Below are 20,592 nucleotides of genomic sequence, written 5' to 3'. Positions count from 1 at the left end.
CAATTATGACTAAAATGATATGCCATACCATATTACAATGATAAGTAGCCTACGTTACTTATTATTGTATAACTGATCTCTGACTTCTATGACAATGAGTATATGGCAAGCAGTTGTGTCCACTTAGTTCCTCTTCTGTGAGTGTAGAATACGTGTGCTTAATGATTGTGTTTGCTTACATAATATTTTATCAAGGGATATTAATAGTCTTCAATTTTTAAAAGGACCAGAGCAGGCTTAAAAACTTTCTAATCAATTACACTTTTGTGAGATGTACAAACATGATGAACAAAGACAGTATTTTAAAATACTTTATTTAATTGTGGTAAAGGGATAGACATAAATGAGGGACAAAGATTGAAGTCTCAAAATAAAGTGCATAAAACATGCTTTAAAATTTTTTCCGTTTTTAAAACCGAGTCAATACATAATATATTAGACAAAAATTCAAAATAATTAATAGGACAACTAGACTATAATTCTGGTTTGTAAAAACAAAGTAAATTACAATGGGGATAAAATCTTGATCTTTTTTGTTCAACTTGCTTACTCTAGCCACCCCCCAGAACAGAGAGGGGAGTGGCTAGAGTAAGCTGCTTTGTTTTCCACATGAAGTTGGTCAAAGTGTTTTATTTGACTAGAAGCTCAATTTGAAATCAAACTGAAATCTCTCACTGCAGTTTAGAAACTTATGAAAGTTATATATCATACAGTGGTGTAATCATGTAAAGAGATTAGATATAACTGTATGGTTCTTGAATATGGAGGGATTTTTCCAACTGTGGATGCCAGATTACAGAACTATAAACAAACGTGAACACATTCAGATGAAAAACATGATGAAGAATCTAGAAATCTGATTATCATGGCCAAAACATTGTGTCAGGTACACTAAAAGATGAAGTGTTGAGCTGTTCTAGATACAAAAAGCGGTTCCTTGAAGACCAAGTTGTGAGGATTCTCTACTTGGAATAATACAAGAGGGGTAAGAATATTGCAGGATGTGCTACATACCCCCAAATATACTGAACACTACAGATGGAGGTCCAGGGGAAGAAAAGTTATCGTAATCATTTAGAAGAATAAAGAAAAGATTTATTTGGTTTTCTTCAATCAGGCATTGGTTAAGTTCATCCTAAAATATTGTGATTATAGCGGAATATGCATTAAGTTGAAAACATGTGTAGTGAATTCCACTCTGTATCGGATGTAAAATGATGTAGAATACCTTTTTTCCCACAGTCATCAAGATAAATCCAGATAAAACAGAACCCATACATTTCTAAAGGACTATCAAAGAATAGAGGCACCGAAGCTTAAATGAGGTGATTTCCAGAGAAAAGAGCCTTTCTTCAGGTAACAATGAGCCAAGGATGCTACTTGAGGGGAAATGCTGGGTTTGGCTATCAAAGCTATTGATCAAAGGGTTAGCAGGCAAAACAAAATGAATTCTAAAAGACTCACAAATACAATGATAATGCACTCAGCCTAACAATTCTCTCCTACACCAGTTTTTCTGAGAAAATGACAACAAAGGCAGTACTGAAAAACCAAGAGAATGTGCAGTCTTACGGAGTTTTGTGGTACCTGAAACCAGAATTCTTAGTATCCATGAATCCAATGCTGAACCATGACCTAGCCGTCTCCTGACTCAAATACTAAGTCAAGAACTCAGTCTGCACTCCTTTACTCCCTCTTTCTCTCTCCCTGATAGTCAATATAACTGATATCTGTACTCACTCCATAATCTCATTTCCATGTATCCATTTTGATCACTACCTCTTTTCTTTCTCATTCCCTCCATCTTATAAACTAACCTCCAGTGTGATACAACTCCATGACACCATCAAATTAGTTTTGTGTTTTACCTATTTCTCAACCATTTAATCATCACGATCAACCTCACCCAGCCTAGCTGCCCTTATATACATTTTCAGTTTCCTTCCCCCCTCTTCATTCATTTTACTTGCTTGATAAAACCCCAACCACAACTAAATATAATTTCTCTGCCTATTTCATATCTGCACCAGAGTAGCTAAACCTGAAAAATATATAAAGTTGCTAACAGGATTTCATTATAAATGTATGAGTCCTAATGGAATTATACCGTATATCCCTAATGCATTTGTTCTCCTACTTTCTTAGATAACTAGTTCTTTCATACCCTCTTCTCTCTTTACAAATGAATATATCCTTCTCTTTCTTTTACTTTCAAATCATTGTTGTTGTTCAGTCACTCAGTCATGTCTGACTCTTTGCGACCCCATGGACTGCAGCACAACAGGCTTCCCTTTCCTTCACCATCTCCCGGAGCTTGCTCAACACCACAGTTCAAAAGCGTCAGTTCTTCAGCGATCAGTTTTCTTTATGGTTCAACTCTCACATCCATATATGACCACTGGAAAAACCATAGCTTCGTTTGACAAGACAGACCTTTGGCTTCCAGGACAACGGATTTCCTTGGTTTTCTTTTGATCACATGAGTACTCTTTTTCAGTTTCTAGTGCTCCTCTTCTTCTAGACACCATCAACTGGAAAATTTCAGGGCTCAGCCTTCAGACCTCCTTTCTACTCCATCTGTTCCCAGTCCCTCATTATCACATCAAGACTTACAGCTTCAAAGACCATCCCAATGTAGGTAACTACCAAATTTATAATTCAATATAAATCTCTCACTAGAATTCTAGTCTCATATCAAACTATGTGATACTTCCTTTGGGATATCTAATAGGTATTTTAAAAACAACGTGCCTAAATCAAAACTCCTGATTTTTGCCAATGGTCTTCTCCTTCAGTCTTTCTTAACTCAGTGAGTGGTAATTCCATTATTTTAATTATCAGACTCTAAACCTTGGAATCTGCTTTAACAGCTCTAATGTTCTTCCCACAGATATCCATGTTTTGCTCCCTTGCTACAGACTGCTTCTGAACTTTCATGTAGGAAGAGAAAGTTTTTATCATTTCCCTAGAATTTCTCCCTCATTCACTACATCCCATTACTTCATTTCATTTTCTTTCCTTTTTTTTTTACACAACACTTACTACTATCTGATATATTACATATCACATGTTTAATTATTTATTTTTCTCTCCCTTAGCATGTAAAATGTAATCAGACAAATACGGGCACTTTGTCTTTTTAGTTCAATATTATGGCCTCAAGTCTAAAATAGTGCCTAACATACAGTAGGTGTTTAAAAATGTTTGTTGAACAAAGAAAATCTATTGAAATGAAGACAGAATTAGTTTCGCTTTGGAAATTTGTAAAAACCTTTATTTAAACTAATTTTCCCTCAGTTACACTTTGGTGACCCTAAGGATTGTCAGTATTTGTTTTGTTGAGAGCAAAGATTTTTTCCTACTCATCTTACTCTCAAATTAGGTTTCTGTATTTTCTCTTTGAATTACGTTCTATGGGAAGTCAGATATGTGGTCAATAGAGGTAAGAAATATTCTAGGATAGTCTTATTTCTTAACTCTTTCAAAATGAGAGACTACATTAATTTACACACTTTGTGAATATGAAAAGGCCTAGAGGTGGTAAGAAGATAATTAAAACCTAGATCTGACAAGCTTGTAGAGGAACAAAACTGTTCTTGTTAAATTACTATATCATTGTAGTCTGGAGGGGTTAGAGATCGTGATATGATTATTAATATACACACATTTGATTTGCTCAAGAAATTACATTGTTTAATGGATGAAAAGCAATATGTTTGCTATAAAAAGCTCACCTGGCAGCCTTCTAGATTTAACTTTCATAGAATAGTCTATGATAAGAAAGGTTATGGCAAGCATGTCTGAATTAATATATGAAAAGAATCCCATAAGAAACACTCATATGCAAAGTAATAAGCTCTTGATATCATCTAAACTTATGGTCAAAAATTAATTATTTAAGTTTATTTTCATAAAATTCTTACAGCCATTTTACTCTTTTGAATATCAATATTTCTGTGGACACTATTCATCAGTTATATTTTGTCTCCTATTTTCTATATTCAAAAAATCTGTTTCCTGTTGGAATTATATATATATATATATATATATATATATATATATATATAAAGTATTTTAGGATGTGCGATAAACTATTGGTCCTAAATTCAGTATTCAAAGAATAACACTGCTGCAAAGAATTTTGTGGGTAGATAATTATATTCCTTTCCTGTTGCTATTAGAAAAGTGCTTCTGAAACACTTTCATGGACAGAAGTGCTAATTCCAAATGTCTTTGCAAAGAATATTCAAGGTGAGGCCATTCAGGTTTAGAGTTAACATGAACAAAATTTTGCACTGATTTTCACACATGTAAAAGATAAATATTATCTAAAAATTTATTTCAATGTTGATGAGTATATATTTATTTTAAATAAAAATTTTAATGTAATTAAAAAGATAGAAGAAAATATGTTCTGATTTTCTAGCAGATGTAAGAAAAGACAATAGGAAACACTCATATAAACAGAACTTTAAAGTTCTAAATTTTCAATTCTGATTTATTCCTAACTGTATAATATAATTCTGATGTCTTTTCCTTGCAGTACTTCTAGATTTCTTTAGAGCATCAGTTTCACTCAGTAGTCAATTTATTATCAAAATTATGTAAAATGTGACATTAAAATCAGGCCAAATGTTAATGCTGGGTAAAAAGGCCAAAATAAAAATAAAAATTAAGTCTGCAAGGCATTATAGCATGATTTACTTAGTACTAGAGAGAAGTAAACTATGCAAAGGAAAAGCAGCTATAAAAGTAATAAATGTTTTACTGAAAACATAAGGTGTTTTCTCCTCCCATTCTCATACCACGGAAACAGGCTTACTCTCAATGAGAAGGAATCATTCCACTTTAGACTGATGAACAATACAATTCTTTATGCAGCACATAATCAAGCTGTGGAATTCAATTTTGTAATATATCATTGTGGTAAATAGTTTAAGAAAATCCAGGAAAGCATTAAATGTTGCTATGAATAAGAATGACATTTACAGCCATGCTAAGTAGGTCACAAAGTTTAAAGGGCTCTCAGTCCTCTAGCAATGGGGCATAGGAGAATTTGTGTGAAGGTCAGAAAGTAATGTTCTCTCCTCTGACATTATTGTATATCATTCAAGCATTATGGGATGTTTATGTGGCTCTTTCTCAAAGCTTGGAATTAAGGTATCTACATGTACATAAAGAAAAGAAAAACTACTTAATTTTCTTCAAGATGTAAATATTTTTTGAAAAAATTATCGATTATGTTATCAATGACTGTAGTAATTATACAAAACATAAAGGACAATAAAATATTCTCCATACAGAAGAGTAAAGGAGTGGGAAAATTTGGCAGATGTGGGAAACAGGAAAGGCAAAAATGGCTGAAAAACAATATACTTTGGATGGAAAAATATTTCCTTCTAAAACATAGCAAAGTTCAATCTGAAAAAATAACCCTGACTGCTATTTAACTCCATAAGTAATTAGTATCTTGACAGTTAAATTAGAGGTTTGGACTGTTCAGTGCTTAAATTTGTTCCTCTTGTACACTGAGACATGCAAAAGAATAGTCTTAACAACATTATTTATAAAATGCAAACTATAGCTAACCCGAATTTCAAATCAAGAGTCAAAGGGAAAAATTATTATATATTATTATAGAGAAAACTATACAGCAATGAAAATGGATAAAGAGAGCTGCATGAAGTAACAAACAACTCAAAAATATAATGTAAACCAAAGATCCCTTACAATAACATCTTTATAAAGAGAAAACATAAAATTAAACTTAAGTATTTAAGAATGGTTGCTATGTGGTAAAACTATGCAGGAAAGTAAGCAGAGGATTACCGTAAATGACAGGAGCATGGTTGTATTTGTGAGACAGGATGGTTTTAACAAGACTGTGGCAAAAGAGAGACTTCTATACTGATACAATGTTATATTTTTGACCTATGTCAATACTTACAGAGTGTTGACTTTAAGATGAATCAATGATTTCCACTTCTTCACTGTCTCTCTATACACACACAAACACATACACATATATATATATTTCAGAATAAAGTTTCAAATACAGTAAAATAAAATAAATAGATAAGAAGACATTGTGTGAATACTGAAGAATGTCCTCGATAAAAATAAGTTATTTATTTTCCAATGTGCAATATTAGATAAAATAATCCATAGTTCTTTCTTTTTAGAAACTGACTTTTCCTGTTATGTCAGGGCAATAGTTACCAAGTGAAAGTTCTGAAAATTTGAGTTTTATAAAATAGATATGATCATCTCAGCATTTTATAAAGCATATAGCATGAGAGATTTATTTAATTTGCATGAAACAAAAATGTCACATTATCGATATCAGATCAAGACAATGAGTATATTTAAAGCAAGTATCTCTGGAATATGTTCTGAGAACACTATCTTCAAAAGGAAGAGCTTATATCACAAAGAATCTTTCTAGAAGGTATAAATCAAGAAAATGTTCATTAAAAAATGAGTGTAGAGTTTTATTTGTTCAGACTATCCTACAGAAAAATTAAGTTTCTTTAGCATTGTTAGAATTACAGGAAATAATTTATCATCAACAAAACTATAGGGCTCTAACAATTACTTCTAGAGAGTATGGAAATCCAAAAGCTCTAAGTATTTTCAACCTGGTACTTAACTAAATGATGAGGAAATATGTCATCTCATGGAGGAAACATCAATCATGGAAAGTTCACTGTTCTTTGAAAAACCAAATAAGTGAGTCATCCAGGTTAGAGTGCTCTGGAAATTTAGCAAGGTATTTGTTTATTATTTTCTAAGTATATTTGACAGCTATTGATTGAAATCAGTGAAACACCCTTTCTTTATCCACTTGTCTTACTCTTAAATTTAAATTTATACCCTTATTCACACATGCCAGTTATTTTTGAATAATAGGAAAATTTATGCAAACTACATATTTAGGAATGACATTATTAAAATATTACCTATTTAAGGTATGTCCTGTCTAATTCTTTTATTGATAGTTTTTTTAATATAATTTTATTTTAATTGGAGGTTAATTACTTTACAATATTGATAGTTCAAGAGTTGAGTCAAAATAACACCAGATTTCAACAGATTCAATTTGTGATGGTTATTCACACTCATCCCACCACAACAAATTTCCATTTCTCTCTGTCAAGCTGGTGACTGCAGACTTCATCACCTGGGCTACTTAGTCCTCTGCATTCTGGTGGAGTTTGGCTAATGGAAGCCACCAGCAAGAAACTGCAGTGCAAGAGGAGAGAGGTTTATTTTTTTTTCTACTGCTCATTCCTGCCCCTTTGCTACCTTATTCTTAACCAATACCTATGGTGTCATGGAGAATTCCTTATGACTAGACAACACAAGAGGAAAACTATGTAGGTCTGGTTTAAAGATAGGTCTGCAAGAAATGCTGGCACCAGACAGAGTAAAGGTTGCTGCATCTGCTGATGGATTAAGAATCACAAGTGTGTGCACATCCTTGGAATCTAGTAATTAATGATTTTCATCTCATTTTTGAGCTATTTTTCATTTTTATAAATTGTAAAAGTATAAGAAAGCACAAAATTAACCACTAATTATAATTTCTCACACTCACTTGCTATTTTTGAAAGTAATGAGACAATCCATCTATAGAAAGTGTTCTGTCCATTCATGTCCTGCCCACTTTTCTCCCAATATCCCCAAGATCCCTGTTTATTAATTTATTTTAAAAATGTATTGAGTCACTGTCAAACACTGTCTTTGGTGCCAGAGACATGAAAATAAACAACATAAAACATCTGTTCTCATGGAGCTTATACTCTAGTGGCAGGCTGGGGGAGGTTTGGACAGAGAAAATATAAAAAGTAAAAGATATAAAAAGTCAGATTGCAGTAACTGCTATAGAAGAAATACTCAGCAAGTGAGAGGGAGATCTGGAGGGATTTAATACTTTTTTAACTTAATTAATAATTGAAAAATATATTTATATATTATATACTTATACATAATATATATTATATAGCATATATTTAAGGTGTAAAATGTGATGACTTGGTATGCATATACATTGTAGAATGATTACAAAGATCAAGATAATTAACACAGCCATTACCTCACATAATTAACATAATTTATTCTTTCTGTGCCATGGTAACACTTAAGATCTACTCTCAGTGACTCCTAAGCATCAAATATAATATTTTAAACTATAGCCACCACCTGTATATTAATCCTCAGAGCTTATATGAACTATAATTTGTACACTTTGATCTATATCACCCCATTTCCCTCTCCCCCAAGCCCTGTCATTATGGCTATAATCAAAAAGACAAGAGATAACAAATGTTGGCAAGAATGTGGAGAAAAGGGAATGCTTCTCCACTGGTGGTGGGAATGTAAAATGATACAGTCATTATAGAGAACAATTTAGTGGTTCTTTAAAAAAATCTAAAAAGGAATTATCATATGATCCAGCAAATTCACTTTTGGGTATCTATGCAAAGGAATTGAAATCACTGTCTTGAAGAGATATCTAGCTGCATATCCACGTTCACTGCAGGATTATTGACAATAGCCAAGAGTGATTTTTAAATACAGTTGCCAAGAAAGGCAACGGAAAGTGACGTTGCTCAGTCATGTCTGACTCTTTGCGACCCCATGGACTGTAGCCTACCACACTCCTCCATCCATGGGATTTTCCAGGCAAGAGTACTGGAGTGGATTGCCATTTCCTTCTCCAGAGGATCTTCCCGACCCAGGGACTGAACCTGGGTCTCCCACATTGTAGGCAGACGCTTTACCATCTGAGCTACCAGGGAAGATAGAAAGGCAACTGATGAAGGGCAAATATCACAAAAGTCAAATATCTGAAAGAATGAGGTAAAATAAATCATATGGATATCTGGACAGAGGGCAGTGACAGAAAGGGGAAAGAGAGAACATGAAACTCAATGATACTGATTAAAATGTATCTAATGCCAGTGTGGCTGGAATGGAGTGTGAGGAGAACAGTAGGAGATGAAGGGAGAGAGATACCAGGCAGCCATACAATAAAGGGCCAAAAGGTCATTTTATTCTAGTTTTTTTAGTGTAAGACAAGGAAATACTGGAGAGTTTTTAGCAGAGGATGTGATAGGGGAACTTATACATGAATTTGCAGTTTGGAAGAGAAGTCTGAGTTTTTAATCTTTAAAATAATAACCTACATTTAATCTACTTTTTCAAATATACTCGGCTGTATGTGTGTGTTGTTATATACAAAAAGTTCTCCCTAATATGAGGTTATGAAAGGATTCTTTTATTTTTTCATCTGTTTTAAGTACTTATTTAAAACTTTTGTCTACCTGGAATGTATGTTTTTTTAATCCACCTGGAATATATGTCTTTTTATTCCCAATTGGAAAGGCAGGCTTTCCAACATCTTTATTGAAAAGCATTTGCTTTCTACAATGCTTATGATGCCACCTCTGTCATATATCAAATGTCCACACATGCATAGATATGCTTCCTGACTCATAATTCTCTTTAAATAGCTTGTGAAATAAAACATTATTTTAGTTTGTTATAATTTATAAATACCTTTCTATCTGTAGGGTGAATTCCTCTGTTTGTTCTAATTTTACTAAAAAAATAGCTAAACACATAATTTTACACCCTCATATAAACTTACTCTGTTCATTAAGTACTCTATTGGGTTTGTCATTAGGTATACATAGGATTTTGAAGAAATAAGGGATAATTGACATTATTAAAAATACTGTGCCTATTTTTATCCAGGAAACCTTTCTATCTTTCCATTTATTCAGGCCTTCTTTTATGCACTTCAAGCATGTTATATAATTTTCTATATAAAAAGTGTTACAGAGTTTAGGTTAAGCTTCCTGGTTGGGGGGGGGGTGCTTAAACTGTATTGCTTTTGCAAAGTATTTTATTCTCCTACCCCAGTTAGTTATTGTTGATATAAAGCAATGGTTTTGATTTTTAAAGTTGATCTTGAATATACTATACTTGCCAAAGAAACTGGTACATTCTAATGATGTCTCCACTGGTTTTCTTTAATTTTATAAGCAAATATCTGACACAGAGACAATGATTTTTATTTGTTTGTTCTGTTATTATCTAACAGCACATTCAGAATAATGATGGATTGTAGCAGAAATGGAACCAATCTTAACTTATCCGTGTGTTTAGTGAGAACGCAGCTCATCTTTTAACTGCCTTTCTAATCTTCTGAATGCTTTTTTGTCAAAGGAAATCCCACTGTTTCTAGTTTACTAAGTGTATTAACATACATGTGGCAGTGCTGTCAAAAGTTTCTTTTGCTTCTATTAAAAGATAATCTGGCCTTTCTGCTTCATGTATTAATATAGTGAATCACAGTGATAAGTTTTTAAATATGGAACTCTCTCTGCCTTTCTGCCTGGAGAAGGAAATAGCAACCCATTCCAGCATTCTTGCCTGGAGAATTCCATGGACAGAGAAGCCTGGTGCGCTACAGTTCATGTGGTCACAAAGAGTCGGACACAACTGAGTGATTAATACTTTGGCTTTCTGAGATAAATCCTATTAGGTCATGATTTTTACCATACTATCAATTTTAGTTACTAATGTTCTTATATGCATACATATCTTATAAGGGAGTTTCACCAGTAATTTTTTATTATTATCTTGTTCTTTTCTGGTTTCAGTATTAAGGACCTATTAACTTCATATAGTAAACTGTGAAGAGCTCTTTATTCAGTAATCATCACCTTGGCCTGTAAGCATTTATATTAGGTCAAGTGCACTCTTACAACTGAAATGTTGAGTAGTAAAAATGTCCATTATAAGATTGTCCATAACAAGAATTTAATTATAGCTCAGGTTTCAAAATAACATACACACAACTATATATATATAGTTGTGTGTATGTTATTTTGTGTTATATATATATATAGTTATATATATATAGTTGTGTGTATGTTATTTATATATATAACTATATATATATCTATTTATATATAAATAGATATATATAAAAATATATATAAATAAAGATGTAGATATAAATATACACATTTTGGACTTACTTAAAAAAAAACACTCATGCACACACAGAGAAAACTATCTAGACTGAAACATTAACAACAATAATTTTAGATTACATAATTATGTGTCATTTTTCCTTTCCTTTTTATGTTCCCATTTTCTTTATTTTCCATATTATACATATATTTCTTTTTTGTTATGGTAAAAAAAAAATAAAACAGTAGAAATAAAATGAAATGGTAGGATAGATGACTACTACTTTCTTTGCAGTTCTAACAATCTGTGAAGCTATGCCAAATAAACACCAATTCCTGACTCATATATTCTATGCTTATATGCCTTGGTTGGGCTTCCAGTTATTAACAGTCATTCCACCCAAAAATGTACGCTACTTTTACCACACCACCTCCAATTACCTCCTCCACACTACTATGCTAAATATCAATATAGGGATCATCATCACCATCAGCATTAGATAACCAGTTTTACTATTTCTTAGTTTTAACAATTTATTTTAATTATGTGCAGAAATAACTCAAGAAGAGCATGGACAAAAATATCAAAACATTTGATCACAAAAAGACCTGTGGTTACACAGACGTGACAAATATTCAGTTAAATTCTACACTGTTGGTTACGTATGTTGATGTTTTATTTTGGATGATGTTGAAAGCTTTTTCTTTATTTTTTTTATATAGACTCACTTTACTTTTTTTCTTTTTTTTAATTTAAATTTACTTACTTTAATTGGAGGCTAATTACTTTACAATATTGTACTGGTTTTGCCATACATGAACATGAATCTGCCACGGGTGTACACGTGTTCCCCATCCTGAAGCCCCCTCCCACCTCCCTCCCCGTACCATCCCTCTGGGTCTTCCCAGTGCACCAGCCCCAAGCATCCTGTATCCTGCATTGAACCTGGACTGGCGATTCGTTTCTTATATGATATTATACATGTTTCAATGCCATTCTCCCAAATCATCCCACCCTCTCCCTCTCCCACAGAGTCCAAAAGACTGTTCTATACATCTGTGTCTCTTTTGCTGTCTCCCATACAGGGTTATCCTTACCATCTTTCTAAATTCCATATATATGTGTTAGTATACTGTATTTCATTAAGAATTAAAGCTCCTGAGAAATGGAACTTTATGTTTTCTAATCTCAAAGCAAAGAAACATCTTTGAAAATATATCTGTAGCATCTAACATGATTCTAAGTGTCATGGAATTTTATAAAAATAAACACCTTATTTCTCCACATACTTTTACTTTACTGGATCCCTACTAACACCAAAAAGATGTGATATACATATATATGAAAAAAAGTGAAAGAGTCAGTTGCTCAGTCGTATCTGGCTCTTTGAGACCCCATGGACTATAGCCTCCCAGGATCCTCCGTCCATGGAATTCTCCAGGCAAGAATACTGGAGTGGGTTGCCATTTCCTCCGCCAGGGGATCTTTCCAACCCAGGGATCAAACCCTGGTCTCTCACATTGCAGGCAGATCCTTTACTGTCTGAGCCACCATACATAAACACACACACACATACATATATATGTGTGTGTATATACATATTTATTTATTTATTTTATTCTAAGGAAGTCAAGAAAAGGATTCTGAGCAATTTTTTGAAGACATCCTAGTATACAATGAAGAAGGAGAGAGAGGAGATGAAAGGAAAGAAGAAAAGGACAACATAAAGCTAAGGTTGTTTTTCCATTCAGTTTGTTCAAATACTCTTTATGATCAGTTAATATGAATGGATCAAATTGCCAACATCTGTTGGATCACTGAAAAAGCAAGAGAGTTCCAGAAAAAAAACATCTACTTCTGCTTCATTGACTATGCCAAAGCCTTTGCCTGTCTGGATCACAATAAACTGTGGAAAATACTTAAAGAGATGGGAATACCAGACCACCTGACCTGCCTCCTTTTCAGGTCAAGAAGTAATAGAACTGGACATGGAAAAACAGACTGGTTCCAAATCAGGAAAGGAGTACGTCAAGGCTGTATATTGTCACCCTGCTTATTTAACTTACATGCAGAGTACATCAAGTGAAATGCTGGACTGGATGAAGCACAAGATGGAATCAAGATTGCCAGGAGAAATATCAATAACCTCAGATACGCAGATGACACCACCCTTATGGCAGAAAGTGAAGAAGAACTAAAGAGCCTCTTGATGAAAGTGAGAGAGTGAAAAAGTTGGCTTAAAACTCAACATTCAGAAAAAGATCATAGCATCTGGTCCCATCACTTCATGCATGGCAAATAGATGGGGAAACAATGGAAACAGTGACAGACTTTATTTGGGGGGGGGCTCCAAAATCACTGCAGATGGTGATTGCAGCCATGAAATTAAAAGACACTTACTCCTTGGAAGGAAAGTTATGTCCAACCTAGACAGCATATTAAAAAGCAGAGACATTACATTGCCAGCAAAGGTCCATCTAATCAAAGCTATGGTTTTTCCAGTAGTCATGTATGGATGTGAGAGCTGGACGACGAAGAAAGCCGAGTGCTGAAGAATTGATGCTTTTGAACTGTGGTGTTGGAGAAGACTCTTGAGAGTCCCTTGGACTGCAAGGAGATCCAACCAGTCCATGCTAAAGGAAATCAGTCCTGAATAGTCATTGGAAGGACTGATGATGAAGCTGAAAGTCCAATACTTTGGCCACCTGATGCGAAGAGGTGACTCATTTGAAAAGACCCTGATGCTGGTAAAGATTGAAGGTGGTAAGAGAATAGGACGACAGAGGATGGCATGTTGGATGGCATCACTGACTCAATGGACATAAGTTTGAGTAAACTTTGGGAGTTGGTTATGGACAGGGAAGTCTGGCAGTAGATGGAAAGGGAAGCCGGCTGCAGTCCATGGGGTCGCAAAGAGTCAGACATGACTGAGTGACTGAACTGAACTGAACTGAACTGAATATGAATGGAAGGAGGACAAAACATTTTATATAATCACTGTTTAAACTATTGTTTTTGTTTTAACATAGTGCTTAAGGAAATGCATTGTTCAAATAAATAAAGACCATTAGAGTCACAGAAACGGAAATACTCGGATTTATGTAAAATATTGGTAATATAACAGAAGCATATTTGAATTATGTTCTAATTATATTAATTAAATCCTTAATTGTTATTGTAGAATATCCAGAAAATACAGAAAATAATAAAGGAATATACAGGAAATAAAATATGATAGTAATTTCATAAATAAAAATTGACAGTATAATTCTGAATATTTGTCATATGTCCATTCAGTTTCTTTAACTGTTTTCTTCCAAATAATTATTTTTAAATACAAAGTATGTATTTCCAAAGTGCTAGACAAGAAGATACTATCAGTTTCTTTGAAAAGCATGCCATAATCTTGCCATTTTACTGGAAACAGATGTTGTCTTTTTGCAAGCTCACTCCTATCATCTGTGAAGCCCTGAACAAGAGTATAAGTAGAAAACGAATGCCTACGTTGTAATATTTTAAAACACTCAAGTTAAAAAGAACTTCTAAAAGAACTGCTCTTAACTTCAAAAATATATAAAATACATGAGTGAAATCATACAGTGTTTTCTGATTTGTTTCACTTAGCATAATAACCTCAGGTTCCATGCACATTGTCACACATGGCAAGATATAAATTTTATGGTGACAAATGGAAACTAAAGTTTTGATGGCGAGCACACTATAGGGTATTTAGAAGCAGAAATATGATGTTTTACACATGAAACATATAATGTTTTAAATCAGTGTTACTTCAATAAAAAATAATCTCAAAAATATAAATACAAAAAAATTGTGTTAAGTTCTTGGCTTCATTTGACTAAGAGTCACAAAATAACAAAGATAATAAAGTTGAATTACTACTGTTACATGTAGGAAGTCTAGCAATGTTTAGCTGAGCAATACCCCAGGTGGCTCAGATGGTAAAGAATCTGCCTGTAATGCAAGAGATCTGGATTTGATCCCTGGGTCGGGAAGATCCCCCTGGAGAAGGGAAAGTCAACCCACTTCAGAATTCTTGCCTAGGAAATCCCATGGACAGAGGAGCCTGGCAGGCTATAGTCAACGGGGCCGCAAAGAGTAGAACACAACTGAGAGACTAGAACTTTCACAAAGACATAATTCATCAGTTATTTTTACATCTATTCTATAAAATATATATAGTCTTGCCTTTATATCAGCAAAAGTACTACTCGTGTTATAACTGAATTTTTACATAATCTGTGTTATATTAAGTCAACAAAATTAAAAGATGCAATTGCATCCGAAGTGTAAATAATTTGAAATATTTTCACTGAAAATATGAATGCTAGGAAATATAAGAATAAAACAACTGGAATTATTTTCTTATGATTTAAAATATTTTTTCTCCTAATATATTTAAAATTATCTACTAAGGTAAAAGACAACCCACACTTCATATTTAATGAAACAAAATTATTTTAAACAGGTAAAATTTTAGATTTACTTTTGAAATGTAGTTACATTTTAATGTATTTTCTGTAATAACCAAATTATAATAGCTAGTGACACTTAGATGTCCCCTAAGAAACATTTTGTTTATTTTGTGATATTTGCGACTTTGTAGAGCCCAGGGCTGCAGTCCTTATTCTTGGTTTAAGGGAAATACAGCCATTTTGGTTTAATTTTTATGTTCTCATGAGTGAATTCTAGCATTTTTTATTACATTTATTATTTTGTACATTTTCTGTTGGAGTTTAACTGCTTTGCTTTAACGCTTTTGTCCTTATTTTTGAGATCTGGATGACAACCTTTCAAACTTTAGTGTGCGATTTTACACTTTATTTTTGGCCTAAAAGACAGTTTAGGAATTTAAAGTGCCAAGGGACCATATTTAAAATGCATCATTCTAGTTATTCACTTATTCCCCTTTAGACACTTTTTATTCAACCAAAGTTAATTATTCACAGCCTGTATTATGAAGTTCAAAATGATATAAAAATCACACAAAATACATTTGGAGGCTTTAATTCAAGCAAAAAGACACCAATCATATATCATTTAGTGGAGATTTAGCCAAGAAGTTTTCACAGAGCCAGAAGCAGAAATCATAAAACAAGAAGTGATATCACAGACTTACAACATGTATAAACTGTATTTCTGAAGTACAGTGTGCTGGAACACAACCATTTCAACTATATATCAATCAACATTAATAGCCACAGGTACACATTTTTATTTTGTCATGAGTGGATATGAAATGTGTGCTGTTATCAGCTGGGGGCTTAGAGGGTTAGATAGCTTTAAAGGCTGTGAGAGTTTAAAGGCCCTCTGTGACCATTTGCAATTTATTTGTTACATTTGTTGCCATGTTGGGAGATTTATCCTGATTTTTTTTCATGCAATAACACAAAACAAGGAAGCAGGTGTTTATTGGAATTTACACCTTTCCATAAAGCTACATAAGATTGATATTTTCCAATTTTTCATTAATTAGCTAAACTTTTAATAACTAGACACACTGGTATTTTATGATCTTCTCTGATATCTTCTATTTGAAGGTAGCAGTACAGTTTTACTGAACTGTTCCAGCAGAGATTCAAACAACATATTGGTCTAGACGTTCACATACAGCCAATAAATTTTTCCTATCTTCAGCTTTTCACACTCTCATAATAACATCATCTATGAAGATACTAGTTTGAGGGCTGCTCTTTCTTAAACATAACCTTTTATCTTTAATGTCCATGCATAGTGGACTGTTCCTCCTCTCTATATTTGGAAATGAAATTCAATGCATAATGATAATTTGCCTAGTTTAGGGCATTACAGTGCTAGCCAAATAAAAACTTCCTAAATGTACACAATGGTAACAGACCATTTCTTATTTTATGTCACCTTCGGACCATTTCTTATTTTATGTCATGTTCATATTTTGAACTACCAGTTTCAGTTGCCCTTACTCAAGACAGCATTATTTCTTCTGCTTAGCAATATATTCCTGAAGGACGCAGACCATACATCACATCTTTCACTTTAGTATGTCTATCTTCTTCAATGCCTCGCATTAAGGTATGCACATTATAAAAGCTTTGTAAAAATCTTATGAATGAATGAAGAATGCTATCAATATATTAATAACTTGAGAAACACAAGAAAAATTATTTAACAAAAATCTTTGTCTCTAACTTATATGAAAAAGTGGGGAAGTCCATTCACCAGTTTTTTTTTAATGAATATTAGTTATAAGAGAAATTGTTAAGTGAGTGTAGGGACCCCCCACGAATACTCATTCTACATGATATTACATGTTTGGAGAGCAGAGGTAGAAATTCTGGACATGCCTTGCAAGATGGTTGATAATGGTTGTTGTTGTTTAGTCACTCAGTCGTGTCCGACTCTTTGCGACCCCATAGACTGTAGCCCACCAGGTTCCTCTCCCTATGGGATTTCCAAGGCAAGAATACTGGAGTGGGTTTCCATTCCCTTCTCCAGGGGATCTTCCCAACCCAGGATCAAACCATGTCTCCTGCATTGGCAGGCATATTCTTTCCTGCTGAGCCATCAGGGAAGCCCAGTGGATATAATGGAGGAAGAAATAAAAAAACAGTCTGTTTATTTTTTAATCCTCCCTTTTCCACTTTCCTCACACAATATTATTTATTTATTTATTTATTTTTAAATTTTATTTTATTTTTAAACTTTACATAATTGTATTAGTTTTGCCAAATATCCAAATGAATCCGCCACAGATAAAAAAAAAATAAACAGATTTTATTTGTGGGGAAAAAAAAAAAAAAAGGAGAGAGGCCGGAAGGTTCAGAACGGTGTCGATGCTAAACTAATTCAGAATTAGTAAAGTAATGCTTTATTACTCTAAAAAAAAAAAAAAAAAGTCTGATGGATAACAAATTCAGTGGAGAGTACTGAAGAGTAGATTCTAAAGTAAAGAGGTTATGCTATCTTTCTTAGCAACTTTGATAAGTTTGGAAATTTAGGAAGAAAGATGCTTAACCAGTAGGTTTAGAAGATTTTTGTGTGTGTGTGAAGCATTAAGTAAAACTTGTACACAGCTTCCATTAAGAAAATTTAGACATATTGGGTCAAGATGTCTAGAGTCAGATGGCTGTGAGGCTGAACCTGATTCTATTTGAGTTCTGTGGGGGTGGGGCTCTCATCTGAGAAACTGTATATACTATGCAAAATCTTATTGCACTTAAGGATATCATAATAATTGAAATGAGCTAAAACCACATTCTTCACTCTTACCAACCTCTCTTGCAAGGTAATTAGTGTAAGACTGGAGTTCATCAGACTTAGAATATTAAGTTTCATAGGATACAACTGATGCGTAAAAGATATTGTATAACTGATAGAGGAGACTGCTTAACAACCTAGATGAAAAATTTTAGCTGTATGGTGGCCACTAAATTAAAGAAGTCTTTGTTAATGCTTCATGAGGTTGAAGATTATTTTTCTTCTTAAAGTAATATATATACATATATATAATTTTATACCATGTACTAGTATTTTATTATGCTATACTGTTGTTGTTCAGTCACTAAGTCATGTCAGACTCTTTGCAACCTAATGAATTGCAGAACGCCAGGCTTCCCTGTCCTTCACTATCTCCCTGAGTTTGCTCAAACCATATATTGTACTAGTATTTTTAGATTTGGGGATTTGGAGACCTGAAGAGTTTGGAAATACTGACTCATCCTTTTTATGGAAAGATCTTTACTGAAGCTGGAATATGTGGGTTAAATTCATCCTTGACATCTACCAAAATAGCAAAAGCACTGCCCTTATACATTCAGAGCAGGGTAACTCGGACTGTAAGACACTAGCTATGGGTTATTAGAAAGGGGCTCTAATGAAGCAGGTTCTTGCAGGCACGTTTTACAATCAATGTTTACTGAATAATCTTGTACCTCTTTCATAAATAAGAGAGACATACCTGAATTCTCACCACTGATGGAGCTGAACAAGACTGACGAATGAGAGACTAGAGGAGTAGTGCTCTGAAGAAAACAGTGAGATGATAGGGGAAACTTAAGTACAGAGAATGTTACACATCTCTCTCAAACGCTTAAAACTGGATGCATTCCCAGGGATCTCCAAACTTGTTCCAAAGGTGCATTTTCCAAACTTTTTACTGGTCTCTTTAAGACCTGGTAGAATTAAGATTGATAGACATAGACTGACTTAACTTGGCACCACCTTCTGAGTTCCTTGAGGAAAATTCTCTCCCAGTAGATGAAGAAAAGAAGGCATGGGCTTGATGTAAAGAAGCTTGATATAAAGAAAGTGACAAAGAGATAGTATGTTTTTATTTTGGAAGAGATAAGAAGCATTAACTGTCCTAAAACTTCAATGAGGTCATATTTATTACACTATTTCCTATGCCCAGTAATGTATCTTTTCAAGTTCAAATGTTGTGTGACTTTTTTCTTTAGATTTTGGTAAATTATATTTTTCACTAGCTCATCATTTCTCTAGTGATATTTTTTCCTTTGTAAACTACTCCTAATCAAGCAACAATAAGAATATTAAATTTAAAATTTTTCTGAGAAGTCAAAATATAGCCTTTTTATCTGTTTTCATGCACTTTAACCCTAAAAAACCTCTTAGATGCTGAAAGAGGGTCCGCTTACTCATCTCATACCCAACATTCTAATTACAGTAGTTTGATTTTCTGATTCCCTAAACTATAGTATATTGAAAGTGAAAGTGAACATGTTAGTTGCTCAGTCGTGTCTGACTCTTTGCGACTCCATGGACTATAGCCTGCTAGGCTCCTCTGTCCATGGAATTTTCCAGGCAAGAATACTGGAGTGGGTTGCCATTCCTTTCTCCAGGAGATCTTCCTGACCCAGGCATTGAACCAGATCTCTCACATTGCAGGCAGATTCTTTACCATCTGAGCCACCAGGGATAGCATATTAGAAACATCAAATTAGAGAATGAAGGGACTTTGAGCAGCAAGAATACATGTATAAAAAGATATGTCAGCCGACAATATTAAATCTAGGATGGAGACCAGGAATATATTTAAAAAGATATTAGGATGTATACCCAGAAGTAGAATTGCTGGATCATATGGTAATTCTATTTCTAATTTTTTGAGGAACTTCCATACTGTTTTCCATAGTGGCTGTACCTATTTACATTCCCACCATCAGTGTACAGGAGTTTTCTTTTCTCCACACCCTCTCCAGCACTTGTTATCTTATTTTTTTTTAATAATAGATATTCTAACAGGTGGGAGGTGTGATACCTCATTGTAGTTTTGATTTGCATTTCTCTGATAATTAATGTTGTTGAGCACCTTATCATGTCCCTATTGACCATATGAGTATTTTCTTTGACAAAATGTCTATTCAGGTCCTTTGCCCATTTTTAATTGGATTATTTGGGGTTGGTTGTTGTTATTGAGTTGTTCATTGCAGCATTACTTACAGTAACCATAACATGAAGCCAAACCAAGTGTCCATTGATGAATGCATAAAGGAAATGTGGTAAATATAGAATGGAATGTTAACCACAAAAAAGAAGGAAATCTTGCCACTTGCAACAACATGGATGGAACTTGAGGGCATTATGCTAAGT

General features: G+C 33.7%; 1 protein-coding gene across 3 annotated transcripts in view; it reads right to left on the bottom strand.

Moving 5' to 3' along the window:
- The window catches only part of LOC129639244 (serine/threonine-protein phosphatase 4 regulatory subunit 3-B-like), a 268,516-nt gene that overhangs the window by 98,212 nt on the left and 149,712 nt on the right, over nt 1–20,592 (bottom strand). The window contains exon 1 of one of the 3 annotated variants that reach the window (XM_055564289.1): nt 5,948–5,995. The exons of the other annotated variants lie outside the window; for them this stretch is intronic. The gene's annotated coding sequence lies outside the window, so the exon portion shown is untranslated. Of the gene's footprint in view, nt 1–5,947; nt 5,996–20,592 lie in introns of those variants that run through there. 3 annotated transcript variants of the gene reach the window in all.

Source organism: Bubalus kerabau, chromosome X, assembly GCF_029407905.1.
Source record: "Bubalus kerabau isolate K-KA32 ecotype Philippines breed swamp buffalo chromosome X, PCC_UOA_SB_1v2, whole genome shotgun sequence".
Classification (NCBI taxonomy): domain Eukaryota; kingdom Metazoa; phylum Chordata; class Mammalia; order Artiodactyla; family Bovidae; genus Bubalus; species Bubalus kerabau.
This window is presented reverse-complemented; position numbering and strand designations above follow the sequence as displayed.